The sequence below is a fragment of the Chelonia mydas genome, chromosome 18 (genome assembly GCF_015237465.2).
Source record: "Chelonia mydas isolate rCheMyd1 chromosome 18, rCheMyd1.pri.v2, whole genome shotgun sequence".
In the NCBI taxonomy this organism is placed as follows: domain Eukaryota; kingdom Metazoa; phylum Chordata; order Testudines; family Cheloniidae; genus Chelonia; species Chelonia mydas.
The window spans coordinates 14,991,115-15,011,519 of record NC_051258.2 but is presented as its reverse complement, the minus strand read 5'-3'; the positions used below and the strand labels follow the sequence as shown (position 1 = coordinate 15,011,519).

Here is a 20,405-nt window from a genome sequence, read left to right as displayed (position 1 = left end):
GCACATTGTCTTGGATCACAAAGACTTCCTTAGAATTCAGCCTTATTTCATTGAACCTGAGAGTCGTACATAAAGTGCAGTAATTTCACACTTTTGGCCCCTAAACATTTTTCAAAACTCCCACTATACACTGCAAAGTACAATTACTCTTTGGCTTGAAAGCAACCTTGCTTTAAAAAAAAAATCAATCTACCACTTACTTGTTCTTTGCAGTCTTTCTTGACATTTAAATGCAAACAAACAAAAATAAGACTGAGTTTCACTTAGTCTTGATCATATTAATAAAAAAGTCGATTCAAATATCAACCGTAAGTTTAGGCAATACCTTATTAAGCAAAGGAAAAACAAGGTGGAAGATGAACACCCCGATGGAATCTCAGAAGAGTAGATTTATTCCAGCAAGTGCTTTACAGTGTCTGTTATCTCAGCCTTGGCTAAGCAAGAGAATGCTGGTGAAAATCTTTGCCTGGTACAGTACGGAGCCTCTGTTTCACAGGCCAGGAATTTTACATTGAATAATTTTTAACTTCAGCTCTGGGAGGAAAAACAGGGTCTTGCACGTATTGTCTGTTCAGTTAGATACTTCACACAAAGAGGACTCCTAAAATAAAGGGGAAAATGTATCACTCTTCACCTCCCTGACAACCCCCAGAAATAAGTAGCTATCACAGAAGGATTACTTTGCAGGGACAATAAATAGAAAAAACATAACATAAAAGATTTTTGCTTTTAAGAAATATAAATTATTGTGCGAATTCTCAGTCATCATTCAGTGTTATTGGTTTCACGGATTTGCTGCTAATAAAATACCCACTTAGAATTTATAAAAGATAATAACACTTAGCACTTACAATGAATTTTTTATTATTATTTGTACTGAGAACTGGGCCCCTCTATGCTAGGTGCTGTACAAACACCTGCTCTATACAATATACAAAGTGTGGGAGGAGAATAAAAGTTACAGAGAGGTGAAGTGACTTGCCCAAGGTTACATGTCAGGTCAGCGGAAAAGCCTGATGTAGAACCCAGGTCCCCAAATCCTAGTCCAATGTCCTATCCACTGGACAATGCTGCTTCTCTAAATAAATAATAATATAGTGAAATTATTGCATTAATAAGTCCTTGCTGTATATAACACATTTAATCTTCCAAGCACATTTACAGATATTAACGATACAAACAAAAGCATTTATGAAGTAGATTTTCAGAGGCACAAAAAAACAGCTAAGTACCCAATTCCTATTGAAAGTCAACGGGAGTTGGATGCCTAACTCCTGTCTGTGCCTTGAAAAATCTTCCTCTGGTAAGGTAGATAAGTAAGATCATCCTGGTTAGCAGATAGGAATACTGAGATACAGAAGTTAGGTGATTGTTTCTTTAGCTCACTCAGCAAGCCAGTGGGAGAGCATCAACTAAAACCCAGATCTCCTGACTCCCGGTCCCATGCTCATTGCCCTATCCCATGCTGCTCCTCAATTACACTTTTCCAACACAGCAATCAATTCCCTACTATGATGATGAATGAGACACAACCTAATGTCTGCATCAAAAGAACAAGAGAATATTTTATTCAGATATTTCTAAATTTCTTATTTAATCATCACCACATTTCTTTGCCTCTAAATAACTTTTATGATTCCTTTTGCTAATTTAAGCTTATTTTGAAAACAAAGCCTGATTCAAAAACTAACCCCTACCGTGTAATGACACACACACACACACTCCCCACAAACCTGACACAATAAAAATGCCAACAGGGCCTGACTGCAAAAGCTTGGACTTTTCATAATGCATTATGTTGTTGTTAGTGTATGTTTCATTGTTACTTAAATTCAAGTTATCACCTGGCTTTTTCCACACTGAAAGCTCTAGGGCTAGTACTCTGCAGGTGCTCAACAATTACAATTAAAGTCCCATTAAAATATCTATTTAAAATTACTCTCTTCATGATGATCACATAATGCTAGACCAGTAAAGTCAATTTAATTAGGCCTTTGGGTTTGTCAGAAAGAAATCAAACAAAAATCCCTCTGGTTTTGAACTCATCTGGCTTTGTGCAAAGACCATACAACGTGCACGATCTAGTAGGATGAAACACGAGGTGCACCTGCCTTCTGTCATGAGTTTGCATATGTGTGAACTGGGAATCAGGTAGCCAGATATACTGCATGAGAAGAGAAACATACCAACTTAAAGAGATCCTGTCCATTAATTTAGCTCCAAACTTAACTCCACTTCTACATACCCACATTTGTGCACACAGATACCTGCACCTGCAAAATTAGGCACACATCCATTTTACATATGCTAATAGGTATTTGTGCATGTCAAATGGGCACAGATTTTTTGTGGGCACCATCAGTTGCATGCCAAAAAGCAGGTTAGCAAAAATGGTGGCTGGTGCCAAAAATATGTCTCTTAAGTGTTGCATGCTGCTAGGAATGGATGGATATTGAATTTGTTATATGTCATGACACACATATTGAAACATATAGCTCTTGCAATGCAATAAAACACATGGGGCTGGATTCTGATCTCAGTGACACTAGGATATAACAGGAGTAACTCCAGTGAAATCAATCCGTATAAATTGCATGTGAGGGCTTAATCCAAACACCACTGAAGCCAATGGAAAGATTCTCATTGTCTTCAAAGGGCTTTGGATCACACCTTAAAGGAGGTCAGAAACAGGTCCATATTGATACCTGGAAAATGTCATCAGTGACAGCTACACATAACTTTTTCCTTATAATGTTTAAGGTACACAGGAGAACAAGATTTGATCAAGATGCAGGAGATTACAAAATAAAACAGGAGAATACAGGAATTTACCATTTTTACAAAATTTTCACAAATATAGGACTAATGGAACCATCATAACTTGACCATAGAACTCTGTACTCAAAAACTTTAAGGTCAGAAGGAACCTTCATGATAATCTGGTCTGCCCTTCTGCACATTGCAGACCACAGAACCTCACTAGGATTGCCAATTTTGGTTGGATGTATTCCTGGAGGTTTCATTATGTGACATAATCTTTAATTCCTGGAGACTCCAGGACAATCCTGGAGGGTTGGCACCCCTAAACCTCACCCACCCACTCCTGTGTAGGCCCATAACTGCTGCCTGAGTTACTGAAGTCCTCAAATCTTGATTTAAAGACTTCAAGTTACAAAGAATCCACCATTTATTCTAGTTCAAACTAGCAAATGACTCATGCCCTACGCTGCAGAGGAAGGTGAAAACCCGCCAGGGTCTCTGCCAATCTGACCTGGCGGAAAATTCCTTCCCGACTGCAAATATGGGAGATCAGTTAGACCGTGAGCATATGAATCAGACCCACCAGTCAGACACCTGGGAAAGAATTTTCTATAGTAACTCAGAGCCCACCTCTTCTAGTGTCCTATCTCCAGTCATGAATGAGTCACGTGCTCTTGTAGGCAATCTCATCATACCATCCCTTCCATAAATTTAGCAAGCTCAAGTTTTAAACCATGTTAGGTTTTTTACTGCCCCACTCTGACTCCCCTTGGAAGACTGTTCCAGAACTTCACTCCTCTGATGGTTAGAAACCATTGTCTAATTTCAAGCCTAAACTTACTGATGGCCAGTTTATATCCACGTGTTCTTGTGCCAGTACTGGCCCTTAACTCAAATAACTCCTCTCTCTCCCTGGGGTTTATCCCTCTGATGTATTTATAGAGAGCAATCATATCTTCCCTCTGCCTTCGTTTTGTTAGGCTAAACAAGCCAAGCTCCTTAAGTCTTCTGTCATAAGATAGGATGATCAGAGGAATGGAGAACCTAGCAGCCTTTCTCTGTACCTGTTCCAGTTTGAATTCATCTTTCTTAAACATGGGAGAACAGAACTGCACACAGTATTCCAGAAGAGGTCTCACCAGTGCCTTCTATTATGACAGTAACACTTCCCTATCTCTACTGGAAATACCTTGCCTGATGCAACCTAGAATTGCATTAGATGTCATTGCCTTTGAGTTTCCTCTTAGCATTCATAACAAAAAATAAAACACAATATCTTTCTGTCACACATCCACCCACACAAAGAGGCACACAAATGTTCATTGTGGGAACAGCTATGTAAACAGTAACCCTTCCTTTTAACATTGTCAGCTTTAATCCCCAAATTACAAACCTCCTAAACCCTGCTTCCTGTTATCTGTTAAAATTTACAACAAATGGAAATAAATGCCTTTTGGGGCAAGACCAACGAGCTGGTGAAGTTATTGCCAGGCAGTTTCAACCCATGCTAAAGCCACTTTCCTCAAGAGGACAATCTATCCCCAAAGAATCACCAAATCCCATATCACCTATGATGGTGCAAAATAACCTTGCAGCAAACTCATTATACAATGCCACCTCCTCCAGAGCAAACATATTGCAGTTCAGGCAGCCCTTTTAAATGAAAAGGTGCATCAATAAAATATGATTTACAACAACTTTGTGGGGACCTTTTGTGCTTATCGTGCTCCAGATAAGACAGGAAGTGCTGAGAAAGGCTCGTTAAAGCACACCCTGGCAGTCAGTGTGTTAACGAACCTGCCTTCCAAAGCCTTATTAGCACAGAAGAGGCTGTTATAAAGTGACAGCTGCCAGTGCTAAGGAGCGGTGGTGGAGGCAGGGTTCTGTCTGTAAGTGATGGTGCTGTTATAGCAGAGGTTTAGAAGTAGCCATATCTTTTACATTTGGAATGTTCCACCTGGTTATTTATTAATTATTAATTATTATTATTATATGTATTCCAGTAGCACCTAGTGGCCCCAATCAAGAAGAGGGCCCTGTTATGCTAGGCACTGTACATATACAAATTCATAGAATCAGGGCGGGAAGGGACTTCAAGAGGTCATCTAGTACAGCCTCCCCTGCTGAGAAGAGGCCAAATATACCTAGATCACCCCAGACAGGTGTTTGTCTAACCTGTTCTTTAAAACCTCCAGTTATGGGGATTCTACAACTTCCCTTGGAAGCCTATTCCAGAGTTTAGAGTTAGAAAGTTTTTCATAATATCTAACTAAAACCTAAGCCAATTACTTCTTGTCCTCAGGGCTGGCCTTACCATGAAGCAAACTGAGGCGGCCGCCTCAGGTGCCAGACTGTGGGGGGCGCCACTAGGACCCAGAGTTTCAAAGTTTTGGCCCAAGCGAGGGAGCATGGGGGCGTCATTTGAGCTCCCTGCCTCAGGTGCCAAAATGTTTTGGGCCGGCACTGCTTGTCCTGCATCACGTTGTCAATTCACATTCAGGTGTGATCCATTGTAGCCCCCGATCCTTTTCTGCAATGCTACCACCTAGCCAGTTATTCCCTATTGCTGTGCATTTGATTTTCCCTTCGTAAGTGTAGTACTTTGTATTTGTCTTTATTGAATTTCATCTTGTTGATTTCAGACCAATTTTCCAATTCATCAAGGTCATTTTGAATTCTAATCCTGTCCTCCAATGTGCTAGCAACCCCTCACAGCTTGGTGTCATCTACACATTTTATAAGCATACTCTCCGCTCCATTATCCAAGTCATTAATGAAAATATTGAATAAGACCAGACCCAGGACAGACCTCTGCAGGACCCCACTAGATAAATTTTGTTTGATAATTACTCTGAGTCTTTCAACCAGTTTTGCACCCACCATATAGTAATTTCATCTAGATCACATTTCCCTAGTTTTCTTATGAGAATGTCACGGGGACTCTGTCAAAAGCCTTACTAAAATCAAGATACTTCATGTCTACAGCTTCTCCCCAGCCACGAGGCCAATAACCCTGTCAAAGAAGGAAATTAGGTTGGTCTGGCATTCGCTCTTGACAAATCAGTGTTGGTTATTCCTTATAACCCTATTATCCTGTAGGTGCTTACAAACTGATTACTTAATAATTTGTTCCAGTATCTTGATGGATATTAGGCTGGCTGGTTTATAGTTCTCTGAGTCCTCTTTGTTCCCCTTTTCAAAAATAGGTAATATGAACCTAGAATGTAAGTAGACAAGTCAAAGGGTGCGAGGGGTGGGGAAGTGACTCTGAGGCAGAGCCCAGAATAGAATGCAGGCATCCTGACTGCCAGGCCTCCGTGCCTTATCCATTGAGCCAAGCTGCCTCTCCCTGGTTCATCTGCACATTGGTATCCAGGACTGGCTTGACACATGACACATGCTAAACTACTCAAGAAATACCAGTTTGATCCTTTGATGAGTTCAGCACACACAGTTCCCCCTGAACTCCAGTTGATGGTGCTCAGAACCTTTCAGGATTTGGCCCATAGTTTTAAGTATAACAATCAAGCTCTGATCCTAACTTGCTCTGAGGGAAGAAGCTTTATTCATTCTTTTTCATAAAGGAACACTTTTTCAAGCAAATAATAACGATTCCTGACAGGGTCCAAATGCCTTTTGCAGGCAGCAGCAGGCAAAGTGTTAAATCCCTGCTCTAGTCTCCAGCAGTTGCAGAATGATGGGGGTAATGAGAAAAGGGTGGGGGAGGGGGACACCCAGTTAGTTGATCATGAGTGAATCAGGAAGCTTGAGGAAAATATATCCTCTGAAGCAGCGTGTGACATCAAAAGGAGAAGGGACTGTTTTGGCTGCACTCCAAGCAGGGTCTTTTGTTTCTTGTTATCAAAGAAAGTTAATGCTGCAAGCCAGACAATAAAGACTTTGGGGGAAAGCCATCCTGATAAATGACAATGGGTTAAATTCATCTCACTGGAATGGCTCTTGAGATACATTTTGCCCACTTAGTTTTGTAACTTGCCTCTACCAACTTGTCAGGGTGTTCACCCAGAAAGCTCTCAGAAACACGGTGAGCTGAATAAGCCAATACACTAAATAAAATGTCACATAACTTCCCCCCCCCGCCCATTTTATCTAGCACCTCCTGGGTTTTCAGGCTTTTTTCTGGACACAAAGAGGGCAATGTGGCTTGAACTCTGGTGCCCCTGAGTGGCCAACACAAGAAGGGCACTGCCTACCCTAAATCTGGTTTCAGAGTAGCAGCCGTGTTAGTCTGTATTCGCAAAAAGAACAGGAGTACTTGTGGCACCTTAGAGACTAATAAATTTATTAGAGTATAAGCTTTCGTGGGCTACAGCCCACTTCATCCTAAATCTGTATGCCCACACAGGCTCAAGCGGAAGGTAAAGTTGTGCTTCTGCTGAGAAAGGAGGGAGCAGAAGTGTGAGATGAGAGGCAAAACGGATGGGGGGAAGGATGCAAAAATCATAGGACTGTCAACACAGAGGACCTATCTTTTAGCTTAATCACTGTCTCAAGAAAGCCTTGTTAGAGAATGGATAGTATGGCGGCGAAGGCCAGGCTCAGATATCGCTGGCAATTTGCATCCGAATGAAACAAGGGACAAAAATGCCTCCCTGGAGCAGCACATATACTAAAATTGGAACGATACAGAGAAGATTAGCATGGCCCCTGCGCAAGGTTGACACGCAAATTTGGAGAAGACCAGACCTAAGTCATCTCTGTTGCAGTGCAGACTACACTCAGCAAACCAATCACTCCCTTCCTTAGCTATGATCAGCTGGCATACTCCTTCACGCACAACCCTTTTTCTTGTTTCTCCATTTTATTAGCAAGTTTTCTAGAAAATGTGTCATTGATACTCCAAGGCTCTCTGTGTCGCTGTGCATACAGTCCAGCTTAGAGCTTCTCATTATGTCTGCAAATTCAAATGATTAAGAACCCTCTAAAATCCACACTGAATCTGCAAGTCCCCTGAAATTTTACAGAGGGCTGTAGTTTCCTATTCTGTTCAATATGTGACACCATTGCTCTGCAACCAAGATACCAGGACAACCCCAATGCAACCACAATGCAAAATGGCTACATAACACTTTTTACAAGTTTCTAGCTACCGTTGAACAGCTCAGAGTATCTGTAACTGAACTCAAGCAGACTACAGAGGATAGACTTTAGCTACAAACCGTGTTGGGCCAAATCCTCAGCCAGTGTCAATCTGTGTAGTTCCATTGACTTCAATGGAGTGATGTTGCCTTACACCAGCTGAACGTATAGCCCATTAGTTCTACGTCCACTGGAAGAACAGAGTGACCAAATGGCTGAAAAAAGCATCAAAATGTCGTGGAACAGGAGATGCAAGAGTTCACATCTCCCATTCATTGTAGTGTGAGACCCTGTGAGAAAACTTATTCTGATCCCTGAGCATGTGGCCAGTCCCTTTTCAAGAGAGGCGCTGTATTTCCAACAGAATGAATGAGTATTGACTGTATCCTGTAACTCTCATCAGAGCTAGCAGAAGTTATGCATGTAAATACCTGCTCAATGACAGAGGAATATAAAAAGAGAGAGTCTATGACCTAAAATGTATTTATGATGAGAATTTGTTCTTTGAAAAGAATGAGTAGCTCAGATACTACTGTGATAGGTGCCTTAGGTGATTGGCACATAGGCAGACAGGCTGTGAAACAGCCAACCCAAGGTTTGTAAAAGCACTGCAGTGTTTTATTTTTTAAAGTGAAGATACTTCAGAGCTATGCCAAGGAAATGACTTAGAGTGGCAGACGCATCTCGTGGTTAAGACTGTACTGGAACTGAGGAGATCTGAGTTCTGTTCCCAACTCTGCCACTGACCAACTGTGTGAGCCTGGGCTAGCCGCCTCTCTTTCCCCCTCCCACTTTTTATCTATTTAGGTTGCAGGCTCTTTGAAGCAGGGACTGTCTCTCACTGTGTTGTACAGTGCCTGGCACAATGGCGTCCTGATCTCAGTTGGGATATGTTTAGAAGAGGGGTGGGCAAACTTTTTGGCTCGAGGGCCACATCAGGGTGCAAAACTGTTGGAGGGCCTGGTAGGGAAGGCTGTGCCCCCCAAACAGCCTAGACCCTGCCCCCTATTCGCCCCCTCCCACTTCCTGCCCCCTGACTGTCCCCCTCAGAACCCCCGACCCATCTAACTCCCCCTGCTCCTTGTCCCCTGACTGCCCCCTCCTGAGACCCCCCTCCCCAAACTGCCCCCTCTGGGATCCCACCCCCTATCCAACCCCTCCTGTCCCCTGACTGCCCCAACCCCTATCCACACCCCCAGCCCCTGACAGGACCCCCGGGACTTCCACGCCCTATCCAACCCTCCCTGTTCTCCGGCCCCTGACCGCCCCAGAACCTCTACCCCATCCAACCACCCCCTGCTCCCTGTCGCCTGACTGCCCCCCCCAAGTCCCCTATCCAACCCTCTTACCGCGGCACACGCACCGTCGCCTCCCCCTTACCATGCCACTCAGAGCGGCAGGAGCTCGCAGCCCCGCTGCCCACGTGGTGGTGTAGCTGCGGGGCAGGGAGAACAGTGCGGGAGGGGCCGGGGACTAGCCTCCTGGGCCAGGAGCTCAGAGGCCGGGCAGGATGGTGCTGCAGACCGGATGTGGCCCGCGGGCCATAGTTTGCCCACCTCTGGTTTAGAACTACTAGAATACAAATAATAAATAATATATTAATATAACAACTATACATTCTTTGTATTTATTTTCCATCACTTATCACAGCCATCCTGCTAAGAGGCAGAAGGACAAGTTGATCCCTGGTGTAGCGCCACTGAATGCAATGGAGTTAGCCCAGTAATGTGTTTGGCCCAGAGTCACAAGAGGTCACCCCATCTTCAGCAAAGGAAAAAAAGTATATGTGAACTGTGACATGGTTCACTGACCTGCCCTCATCCATGTAGAGGATAAAACAAAACCTCACAGAAGCAATCAGCACAGTCACAAATCCATCTATAGAGCCCCGTTTCAGTGCCCTCACTAGAGAGCCATTAATGTCCAGTGATATAAAGCTCCTTTATGGAGAAAGAGATCTCCAGTGAAGGAGAAAACAACACAAGAAAGACAATACACTTCCTATTGTTTGCATTGCTATAGCAATGAAATAAATGTTTGGTGCCTCAGTTTGTGGGTTCCCAATTTGAGACACCATAACGGGGGGTCCAATTTTCACAAACGAGAGCTCAGCACTTTCTGGAAACCAGGCTCGTGTAAGAGGTCTCAAGCTGGGCACCCACAAATCACAAGTCATTTCTGAAAAAATAGGGCCTGTGTTCATTAGAGATTCACAGATTCCAAGATCAGAAGGGTCCTTTGTGATCACCTAATCTTATCTCCTGTATAACACAGAGAACTTCTGCAGAATAATTCCTTTTGAACTACACCATATCTTTAAAAATTAAAAAAGCCAGTTATGGAGAATCTACCATGACTTTTGGTGAGGCTGAACTGCAAAGTTTGGCTCCAGATCCAGAGTTTGCAGGTGTTCAGATCAGGGCCCATCTCTGTGCTAATGGCATGCTCAGTTAAACCCTCAAGACTCAGGAAATTCAGATATCAGCTGGTTCACTTTCATCCCCTTTGCTATCTGACCTCTTCCCCTTCAGCCTTCCTCTCCCTTCCCATCTCATCCTTATCTCTGCCCCCACCCCATTTGTGAGTATGCATTAAGATAAGGCAACTAGATAAGTAACCTCTCCTATGTCAATTTACCTGTATAATGTGATAATTTACTGCAATTAGATCATGAAATAGTTCTATATCTTCATCCTGTTTAGCCCAATCTGTAAAGTAAATATTTGCCCAGTGGTACCTCCCATTGCCCTGGGCTAGGTATTGGGAATGCATATTAGGGATAGCAATAAGAAACAGCCCTCCTGATATTTCAGATTGGTTTGCATGCATTAGAATGCTTCAGAGGACACCAGAAGGTAATTAGCTATTGGAGCAACTTACCTAAGGAAGTGGGATTCTCCATCACTTGAAGTCTTTAAATTAAGATGGGATATCTTTCTAAAAGATATGCTATAGCTCAATCAGAATTTATAAGCTTGATGAAGATATTACTGGGTGAATTTCTATGGCCTGTGTTTTACAGGAGGTCAGACTAGATGGTCCTTTCTGGACCTAAAATATATGAATTTATTAATCAATATTATTTGGGTTAGTACCAGATTTTAGCAACAAGGCAGCTGATGCAGGTAGCAGATCAGATGGATCCCAGTCTGATATGAGAGGCAAGGTTAATAATGAAATTGAATCTTGTTTATATTTCTGGTGGATGTCTGATTACATGACAAGACACAGACAAAAGTATGAAACCAATCAAACAAAGTACAAGGTGTGTTCAACCTGGTTCTCTATAAGTCTTCAGGAAACATATCTGGGTTTATTACCTGTCAACTTTTGATGCGAACAGTACTGATTTTCACTTTCTATTATGCCCTGAAGCACCAACTGTGGGCCATGACATCTCTCACTTAACCTTTTCTCCCACAGACCTCAAAGTACCACTGAACTTCTGCTGTATAGATAGCCTGTGAGTTTCTGATGTGTCCCCATCAGCCAGCCAAGGGCAAAGAATGGATCAGGGAGGTAATGATCCTGACTTTAATCACATAATCTTTTCTGTAAATGGTTGCTGTCATTTGTAGAGCAACGGGGAGAGGAAAAAATAAAGACATCTCATCTGATATGGAACCATATGTGACCACAAGAAATGGGCCTGAACTATAACCCCAGATATGAACATCCTTAAATTGTAGGAAAGTTCAGATCCAGATCTGATCTCTGGCTTGGGCCCGAGACTACTGATAGCATTAGAACATAAAACTGCAGATTAGGGGTGGACATGTATCCTCTACAATTTTACTGATCCCTCCCAGATGGATGGCCTTGTATTTAAGGTACTAGACTGTGATTTAGGAGATCTAGGTTCAGTTCCTGGCCCTTCCACAGATTTCCAAGGAAACCATGGGTAAATCACTTAATCGCTCTTTTCCTCAGTTTCCAGCTGTAAAATGAGGATGAAAATAATACTTATTCTTCCCCATTCTCTGTCTGACTTGTCTATACAGATTGCAAGCAGAGCTTCATTGAGCTCATTGGAGCTAAGCAAATTTACACCAGCTAAAGATCTGACCCAAATATTTTAGTCTCCATCTATCATTTAACAACTGCAGCAGAGGTAGCTTTATCAACGAGAAAGTTAAATGTGATCATGAAAAGATGCTGCTTTTTAAACAGCAAATTTGCATGAAAGATTTGAAAACAGGCAAGTAATAAGTTAATTCAAAAGCATCAGGGTAAAACCATTTCTTGAAAAGACATCTGATGACACAGACTTCTGAGTGGATCTGAAAGCCAAGCCACTGGGCTACTTCCTCTTACAAAAAGAGTGAACCTCTTAGCCAAGTCCTGCTTTTCCAGCTAAGTCTTGCATATATTTGCACCTTAACTAAAAGCAAAGCCCAAGAAGTTGAGTGAATGTGGATTTATATATTTGCCATTATCCATTATGTGTTCTTACAAAACTGAAATGTTATTAGCACATTTCTAATCACAAGGGCATGGTCAACTTCCTTATAGGAAACCTGGGTGAAGCAAACCACAGCCATTTGTTTAATGTTTTTTAAGAAAACATTTAAAGATACAAGACATGGAAGAAAGTAAAAGGCAACTCTATGGATATTCAGAAAACTTCCCAAAATAGTCCAAAATTTGGGTCTGATATAGAGGGCTGTCCTTAGCCATACACAGCATATGTGGGTGCGTAGGGCACCAGAAAATTTGGGGCACCACCAGGACAGCTCCCGCACACCAAGCACACGCAGCAGGCTCTTTAGGCAGCCGCTGTATTCACAGAGCCAAACGCGCCGGTGCGGCGCATTCTGCGTGAGGGAGAAGGTACAGGGGTCTCTGCGGGGAACTGTGACTCTCCACCACCATGAGGCGGACAGGCGGCTTGGTATTCTTTGCTGCCTCGTCCCTCCCACCCCGAGCATCTGCTGCCTACAAAGCTCGGTGTGTGTCAACAATGGGGGCGAGGGGGTGGGATTCTTCTGGGGGTCCGCAGGTGGAGGTGGTGGCTGTGCCCCAAGCCGGGCATAGGGGTACCAGTTTAATAATACTGTGTAGGGCCCCATAAATCCTAAGGTCAGCCCTGGATATAGTGGTTAGAGCAGAAAACTATGTGTCAGGAAGCCTACATTCCACCCCCTATTCTTCCACTGATGTTTTGTGTGACCTTGGGCAATTCACATCACCGCTCTTTGCCTTGGTTATCCTCATAGGACATCTTATAGGTGCCTTTTACACTGCTCCAGGACAGCCATTTTGGCTCTGGCTTTATTGATAATTGGTGACATCTAGTGGTCAGGTATATGAATCCTAGGTGTGTACTCCACAGAGACATTTCCTAGTCTGGTTCCTACCTTACTGAAAAGTTCTGTTTCCCATTTAAAACTCTGTGTTTGGCAAAAGTTCTAATGGAAAATGCAACTCTCTTTGGAGGCTACTATCAAGAAAATAGGATCTTGTGCACAGGTGGGTAGAAGAAAATGGAAATAAACCATTGTCAGTGATCTGAAACTATAATACTCTCTTTATAAGGTTTGATCTTGCAAAGTGCTAACTAACTTCTGGAGTGTCCAATGGGAATCAAAGGTACTCAGCATCTTGCCAGATTGGGCCCTAAAATGAAGTTTTCTCTACCATGTGTTTATCTCTCTCTTGACTAATGGGAACAGGAATCTGCACTTTCTGAACTGTTGGATTCCTTTGGTTCAGACATTAATTCTGAGCAATTAAAATGTGCCTAAATTTTCAAATTTGAGTTCATAAATATAAGCAATTAATTCTACATTCAGGTGCCAAATTGGACACTTAAAACTGGTATTTAGACACCTTGTATTGAAATGTGGTATAGGGGCCAGATTTCAATGCCCACATTTGGAAATTGGAGCCAAAATGATCAAATAATCACAGTGGACCTGAGCCTGCATCACTGAACTCAGTGGGAACATTGCTATTGACTTCAATGGCAGCTAGACTGGGCCTCGTATGAACTGGAAATATTGCATCATTATTTGTGCAACGTGACATCACAAATCTTAAAAAGCAGCCACTTGGGAGTAGTGGAAAAACACACCAATTTTTACATTCATCGGCAGTGCTCCTTTAGCAGCCAAAAGTATATTTGCAACCAAAATGCAAAGGGACATGGAAATAGAACACCAGAGAGAACATATTTTAAGAGGCTTCAAACTATAAAAGTCTGTTTTATGAACCTTTGAAATGGAAGGAGTTGTTATGAATATTTGTGTGAAAGGCATAGAAAACCAAATGCATAAATATATATTTATTAAGCATGAAATCACTTCAGTCTGGTGTTTGCCTTTAACAAAATTTTGTAATTTCTATTACATTATATTCCATCCAGCCCAAATACTGTAACTATCATTCTCCAAACACCATCTCGGCTCTGTAAACTAACATATGGTAAGAAATCAGGAGTGGAAAGCAAAATATGTTTATGCCCAACTTTATATGCAGAGAAGACATTATTTGATCTTAGCAAAGAGGTTACAAAGTATAAACACAGTAATTAAGGCACTCATTCTAATTGCAAGCAGTTAATTGTACTGTATATTGCATAATTGAACCACTCTCTGAGCTATAAGGCTGGCATTATTGCAACCCTTGACTAATCATTGGGGTTTATTTGGAGAAAGTCAACAATCCCCTCCCCTGCTCATTAGGCTGACTAGGGTTCCCTCACTACCACATCTGGCTGTTCACTATTATCATTTACTCTTATTGCTATCCTTATTATGCCCGGCAGATGGTATTAGATTTTTTTAGGAGACTTAAAGAAGGGGATTGAGAGAGTTAAGTAAAAATGATATAAAAGGGATTTAAGGAGGCATATATTATATTGTTCATGTTACAATATAATTGGTGTTGGGCTTCCCTTTTACAGGTGTGGTCTTTAACCCATTACATGGCCTTTAGATGACATGAGTAGTATGAGATAGGGTCTCATTGCTGGTTAAGGGTCTGATCCTGTTCCATTGAAATCAATACGACTTTTAGCATTCACTTGGAATAGGAACAGGGATAAGGTATAGTTTTGCCATATTGTCTTTTCTAAAAAAGGTTTCTATGTGATCAGCATGGTACTAAAAATGTAGAGCACCTTTGTTACAATGCATTTTGTAGGCTTTGGAGGAATTCCAGAAGCAGAAATAAAGTTTTCATAAACTCTAGTGATTTTGTTCTCTAAGTCTCATAAAACAGGTGTGAATGTTACAGTACCTAAGAAAACATCCTGGGATAAAACTACATGAGGACCATGTTCATGGAGACATTTCTGTTTTCCTCATATTTGAGCCAGAATGCTTAGAAATGCTTCTTCCTCTTTCTCCTTTGGTTTAATAGCCAAACTACCTTGGCCTGTGATCTCATTAGGTCTCCTAGGCAGGGGTTGGCGTACTCAAGACTTGGTTGGGAAACTTCTGAGGAAGACCCGCGTGCAGCAAGAAGGTCCTCCTAACCACATGTGACCATGTAAGGTCTTTTTACAAGAAGAGGGATGTTCATCCTTGCTTCCTGGACAACTGGGTAGATACATTATTCTTACCTAGATATTCTTCTCTAGTTTCAGAGGATACAGTATTCTTCACCTCCTGTTGTCAAGTGCTACATGGTATTGCTCTTGAACAATTGCTATGTTTCACCCTCAAACATGGGCCATGCTCATGGTATAGTTTGTAAAGTGCTTTATAATCCTTCTGGAGGAAGCTGCTCTGCAATGCAGGATATTACCATTGGGCACATCATCAGACGGAAGTGATGAAGTAATTGGCAGCCCTTGATTTCACTAGCAGTCCAATAATACAATGGATTTGTTGGTCTCGGCTTGATCTTCAGTGCATACTGCAAATCATCTATTCCGTTCAGCATTGACTGTGCAGAAAAAGAGGATAGGAGCAGGTTACATTCTTCTGCTAGGCTATAAGGGGTGGGAGAATTCTCAAAAAACTTCTCTTCAAATGTCATTGAGCCATCACTTTTATATACCCTTAGTTAACTGTTTATTCCGGATGTAGTGTGAGTATGTATGTGCATGTGTTAATTGTTTCATTTTATTATATGTACATAGTAACCTTGATGTACCGAAAATTGTTTCTTTTAACTATTTGGTATCACACAAGTATTGATGTCCTATAGTACTATTTTGTAGAGCTCTGTTATTATTTCACAGCATATTTCTTTCAAAGGGTTAACCCAGCCGGACAGTGCAATTTCTTTAACTAGTCAGCTAGTCATAAATAAACCTGAAATAGTCGTATGAACAGTATGTGGGATGTTGTTTTGTTTATCTATTTATTTATTTTGAACAATTGTCTATGACAATCATTTAAGGGGGCATAGTCAAGGAGTTTTTCACTTTGCTGAAAATCTTTTTCCTTCCTGTTTGTAAGGATCCATTGGAAAGCATTATACTGACATTTGTTTTCTTACCAAATGCTCCCACTAGAAGTGGACCTGTCCCAAAACCCCAGCTCCACGTAACCACGAACTCTAGGTCATTTGATATTAAGGTACAGTTTTCAGCACAGGCCCATGCTGAGCAGAGATTGGGTTTTGCAGTAAGGTTGATCATGAGTGCAATGTAGGGAGTAGACTTTTCAAAGCAGAAACACAAACACCAGTCATGGGAACGGTAGCTGAGGATGTCAGGAGACAGTTTTGATGCATATTAGGTAGTATGCGTGAAAGACAAGATGCCCAGTCCTCCTCCTCTTCCTCAGCCTAACAGTACCACTCCTCCTTTCTGCTCTCCTGTGAACTTGACTCCATGCAAAGGGGGAATGCGAGTTGAAGGACTCGTGTTGGATTAAGTGGTAGGGGAGGGGAGGTTGTCAGGCTTGGTCAGGGGTTAGGCAGATGCTTCAGATACCTAGCAGTTTTACCAGCTCAGCTTGCCCATGATGGCTTCTTCAGGGATTGGAAAAACTATGACTAAAACACAGATCTCTTGTAAAACTGAGAGAGGTTTTCAGGGGTACACATATGACAAGGCTGCAGCATTGATACATTTGTTTGGGGGAGAAATGGATTTAGAGCTCAATCCCATGCCAATGAAGTCAGTGACAAAATTACCATTGATGTCAATGGCACAGGATCATGATCTTAAAGAGCTACATGGACTTTGCAAACAGACAAACGGAGAAATGGTGGGAAAATCTGGGAGCCACCAGGCTTGCAGCATCCCTCCATGCAAGTCTCTCTCTCTCTCTCTCTCTTCCCCCCCAGTATATGTATTAAACACTTAATGCAGAGATTATTTCAAATGACAGCAAAAGCAGCTCTCTGAACTGCAGCAGAAACCCCTCTGTGTTGATCATCGCTAGAAGGGACTGCCATAGCAGTAGGAGCACTACAGACTCTAAAGTGTGTTTTACCAGCCTAAGACACACAAACAATGATATTGAATCACAGACTCATAGAATATCAGGGTTGGAAGGGACCTCAGGAGGTCATCTAGTCCAACCCCCTGCTCAAAGCAGGACCAATCCCCAACTAAATCATCCCAGCCAGGGCTTTGTCAAGCCTGACCTTAAAAACTTCTAAGGAAAGAGATTCCACCATCTCCCTAGGTAACGCATTCCAGTGTTTCACCACCCTCCTAGTGAAAAAGTTTTTCCTAATATCCAACCTAAACCTCCCCCACTGCAACTTGAGACCATTACTCCTTGTTCTGTCATCAGCTACCACCGAGAACAATCTAGATTCATCCTCTTTGGAACCTCCTTGCAGGAAGTTGAAAGCCGCTATCAAATCCCCCCTCATTCTTCTCTTCCTCAGACTAAACAATCCCAGTTCCCTCAACCTCTCCTCATAAGTCATGTGTTCCAGTCCCCTAATCATTTTTGTTGCCCTCCGCTGGACGTTTTCCAATTTTTCCACATCCTTCTTGTAGTGTGGGGCCCAAAACTGGACACAGTACTCCAGATGAGGCCTCACCAATGTTGAATAGAGGGGAACGATTACGTCCCTCAATCTGCTGGCAATGCCCCTACTTATACATCCCAAAATGCCATTGGCCTTCTTGGCAACAAGGGCACACTGTTGACTCATATCCAGCTTCTCGTTCACTGTAACCCCTAGGTCCTTTTCTGCAGAACTGCTGCCGAGACATTCGGTCCCCAGTCTGTAGCGGTGCATTGGATTCTTCCGTCCTAAGTGCAGGACTCTGCACTTGTCCTTGTTGAACCTCATCAGATTTCTTTTGGCCCAATTCTCTAATTTGTCTAGGGCCCTCTGTATCCTATCCCTACCCTCCAGCGTATCTACCTCTCCTCCCAGTTTAGTGTCATCTGCAAACTTGCTGAGGGTGCAATCCACACCATCTTCCAGATCATTTATGAAGATATTGAACAAAACTGGCCCGAGGACCGACCCTTGGGGCACTCCACTCGATACCGGCTGCCAACTAGACATGGAGCCATTGATCACTACCCGTTGAGCCCGACAATCTAGCCAACTTTCTATCCACCTTATAGAACATTTACTCTCTCATAAAAATGTGATTACGTGCATACAGAGAACTGATTTAAGACAATCTGCGTGTTGTAGATCTTCCTGGGTGGCACTGGTAGTTTTATGTTTTCCTCTCATGGTAGTCAACTTTTAAATAGCAAAGGGCCAGACTAGCCTCTTACCATGTCAGCAAGCTCAATAGCCAGAGAGGCTATTTCTCATCACCAGCTCTTGTTTGCAACAGAAGTGGCTCTTTAGAGCAGAGTTTCCCAAACTTGGGACACCGCTTGTTCAGGGAAAGCTGCTGGCGGGCCGGGCCGGTTTGTTTACCTGCTGTGTCCACAGGTTCGGCTGATCGCGGCTCCCACTGGCCACGGTTCGCCGCTCCAGGCCAATGGCGGCTGCAGGAAGCGGCAGCCAGTACGTCCCTCGGCCCACGCCGCTTCCCACAGCCCCCACTGGCCTGCAGCGGCAAACCACGGCCAGTGGGAGCCACGATCGGCCGAACCTGCGCACACAGCAGGTAAACAAACCGCCCCGGCCCGCCAGGGGCTTTCCCTGAACAAGTGGTGTCCCAAGTTTGGGAAACACTGCTTTAGAGAATAAGGTCACAATAGAAGATAGGGAGGCAATGTGTTTAGAGGGCAAGGCGCTAAAAGAAGAATCAGGAAATCTGGGATCTGATCTGAGCTCTGCCACTGGCCTGCTGGGTGAGTCATTTAGGCCCAAATGTTCCAAAATAGCCACTAAAGGCCTGATCCAATGTCCTGCAGAATGGTGATTTTTTTCCATTCAGCCCATAGTTTGGAGTGTCTCTGTTTCTGAGTGCTCTACTTCAGGCACTTCAGGCCTGTATTTTCAGGGATGAATAAATATTTGAACTGTAATTGCTCTCTGCCTGAGTTTCTCCATCTTTAAAATGAAAATGATCATGTTCACTTGCCTCTCCAAAGCTCTTTGAAATCTACTTTTGAGACCTATTATTATTGAGAGATTGCTGTTTCATATTAAATCATCATTTAATATAGGTAACAACATTCTAAATCAAGGATTACTGTTTACAAAACCATTTTTAGTAACTTTAGCCAATTATTTTTGGCTATACTTTTGATGGCAATATGGAGATCCTGTATTTGAAAGAAATAGATATCACAGTTGGATTGATAATGTGATATGGAACATTTAATCACTAGGTCACCAGTTTGTATCTAGCCTCTGACAGTACAGAAACAACAAAACATTACCTAGTAACAGAGAGGCAGTGTAGACTAGTAGACAGAACACTGGCCTGGGACTCAGGAGATATACTTTCTATTCCTGGCTCTGTTACTGGCCTGCTGGGTGACCATGGGCAAATCACTTCTCTGTGCCTCAGTTTCTCCACCTGTAAAAGGGAGATAATGATGTAAAGAGCTCTGAGGTTTACCAATGAAAAGTGATATAGATCAGAGCTAGATGGCATTATTTTTATAATGGTTGCTCGATTGCCAGTGTTAAATGATTTGATGTTTCTGTGTTCCTACTGGATTGGTGTCTGTATCACAGGTCTAGATTCAGACACACTGGTGAAGTGCTGTGGGGGGAAGTTTGCACTGCTCTGTGGATGACTAGAGGTCATCAAAGCTCTCCATCTAGCACCAATCTTGAGCACTAAGTTTGCTTTAAAAATAGGAAATGAAACTCTGAAGGATCTGTATTATAGAAGGTCACAGACATTAAACTTTGGTTGTGAAATCAGACATATAGAATATTGAGTGGAAATGTGTATTATTCATGAAATTTTACACTCTGTTCATCTTAATCATGGTCAGTTCTGAATCTCTTGACAGGATATTTACCTGTAGAACCAGATTATCTTTTACTGTGTTATCTGAGGGCACCATGTGCTTTAAATTAGATTTTCAAAGAATATTTTCCTTCTACCCTCCTTTTCGTCCATTCCCAACACAGAATTTCTTATAAAGTAGGAGGTTTGTGACAGGTCGCAAACTGAAGTTAGGCTTTTTTCTCTCCTCATTCTTGATCATTCTAACATGAGGCCCTTCTCCTATCATTACTGCAGATAATAGGTTTCT

General features: G+C 42.5%; 1 non-coding gene across 1 annotated transcript; it reads left to right on the top strand.

The window, feature by feature from the left end:
- The first annotated feature begins 7,365 nt into the window (after positions 1–7,365).
- Positions 7,366–7,474, top strand: LOC114021965. The gene has a single exon (XR_003566277.1). It is a non-coding gene; the product is annotated as a U6 spliceosomal RNA (small nuclear RNA).
- Positions 7,475–20,405: the final 12,931 nt, after the last annotated feature.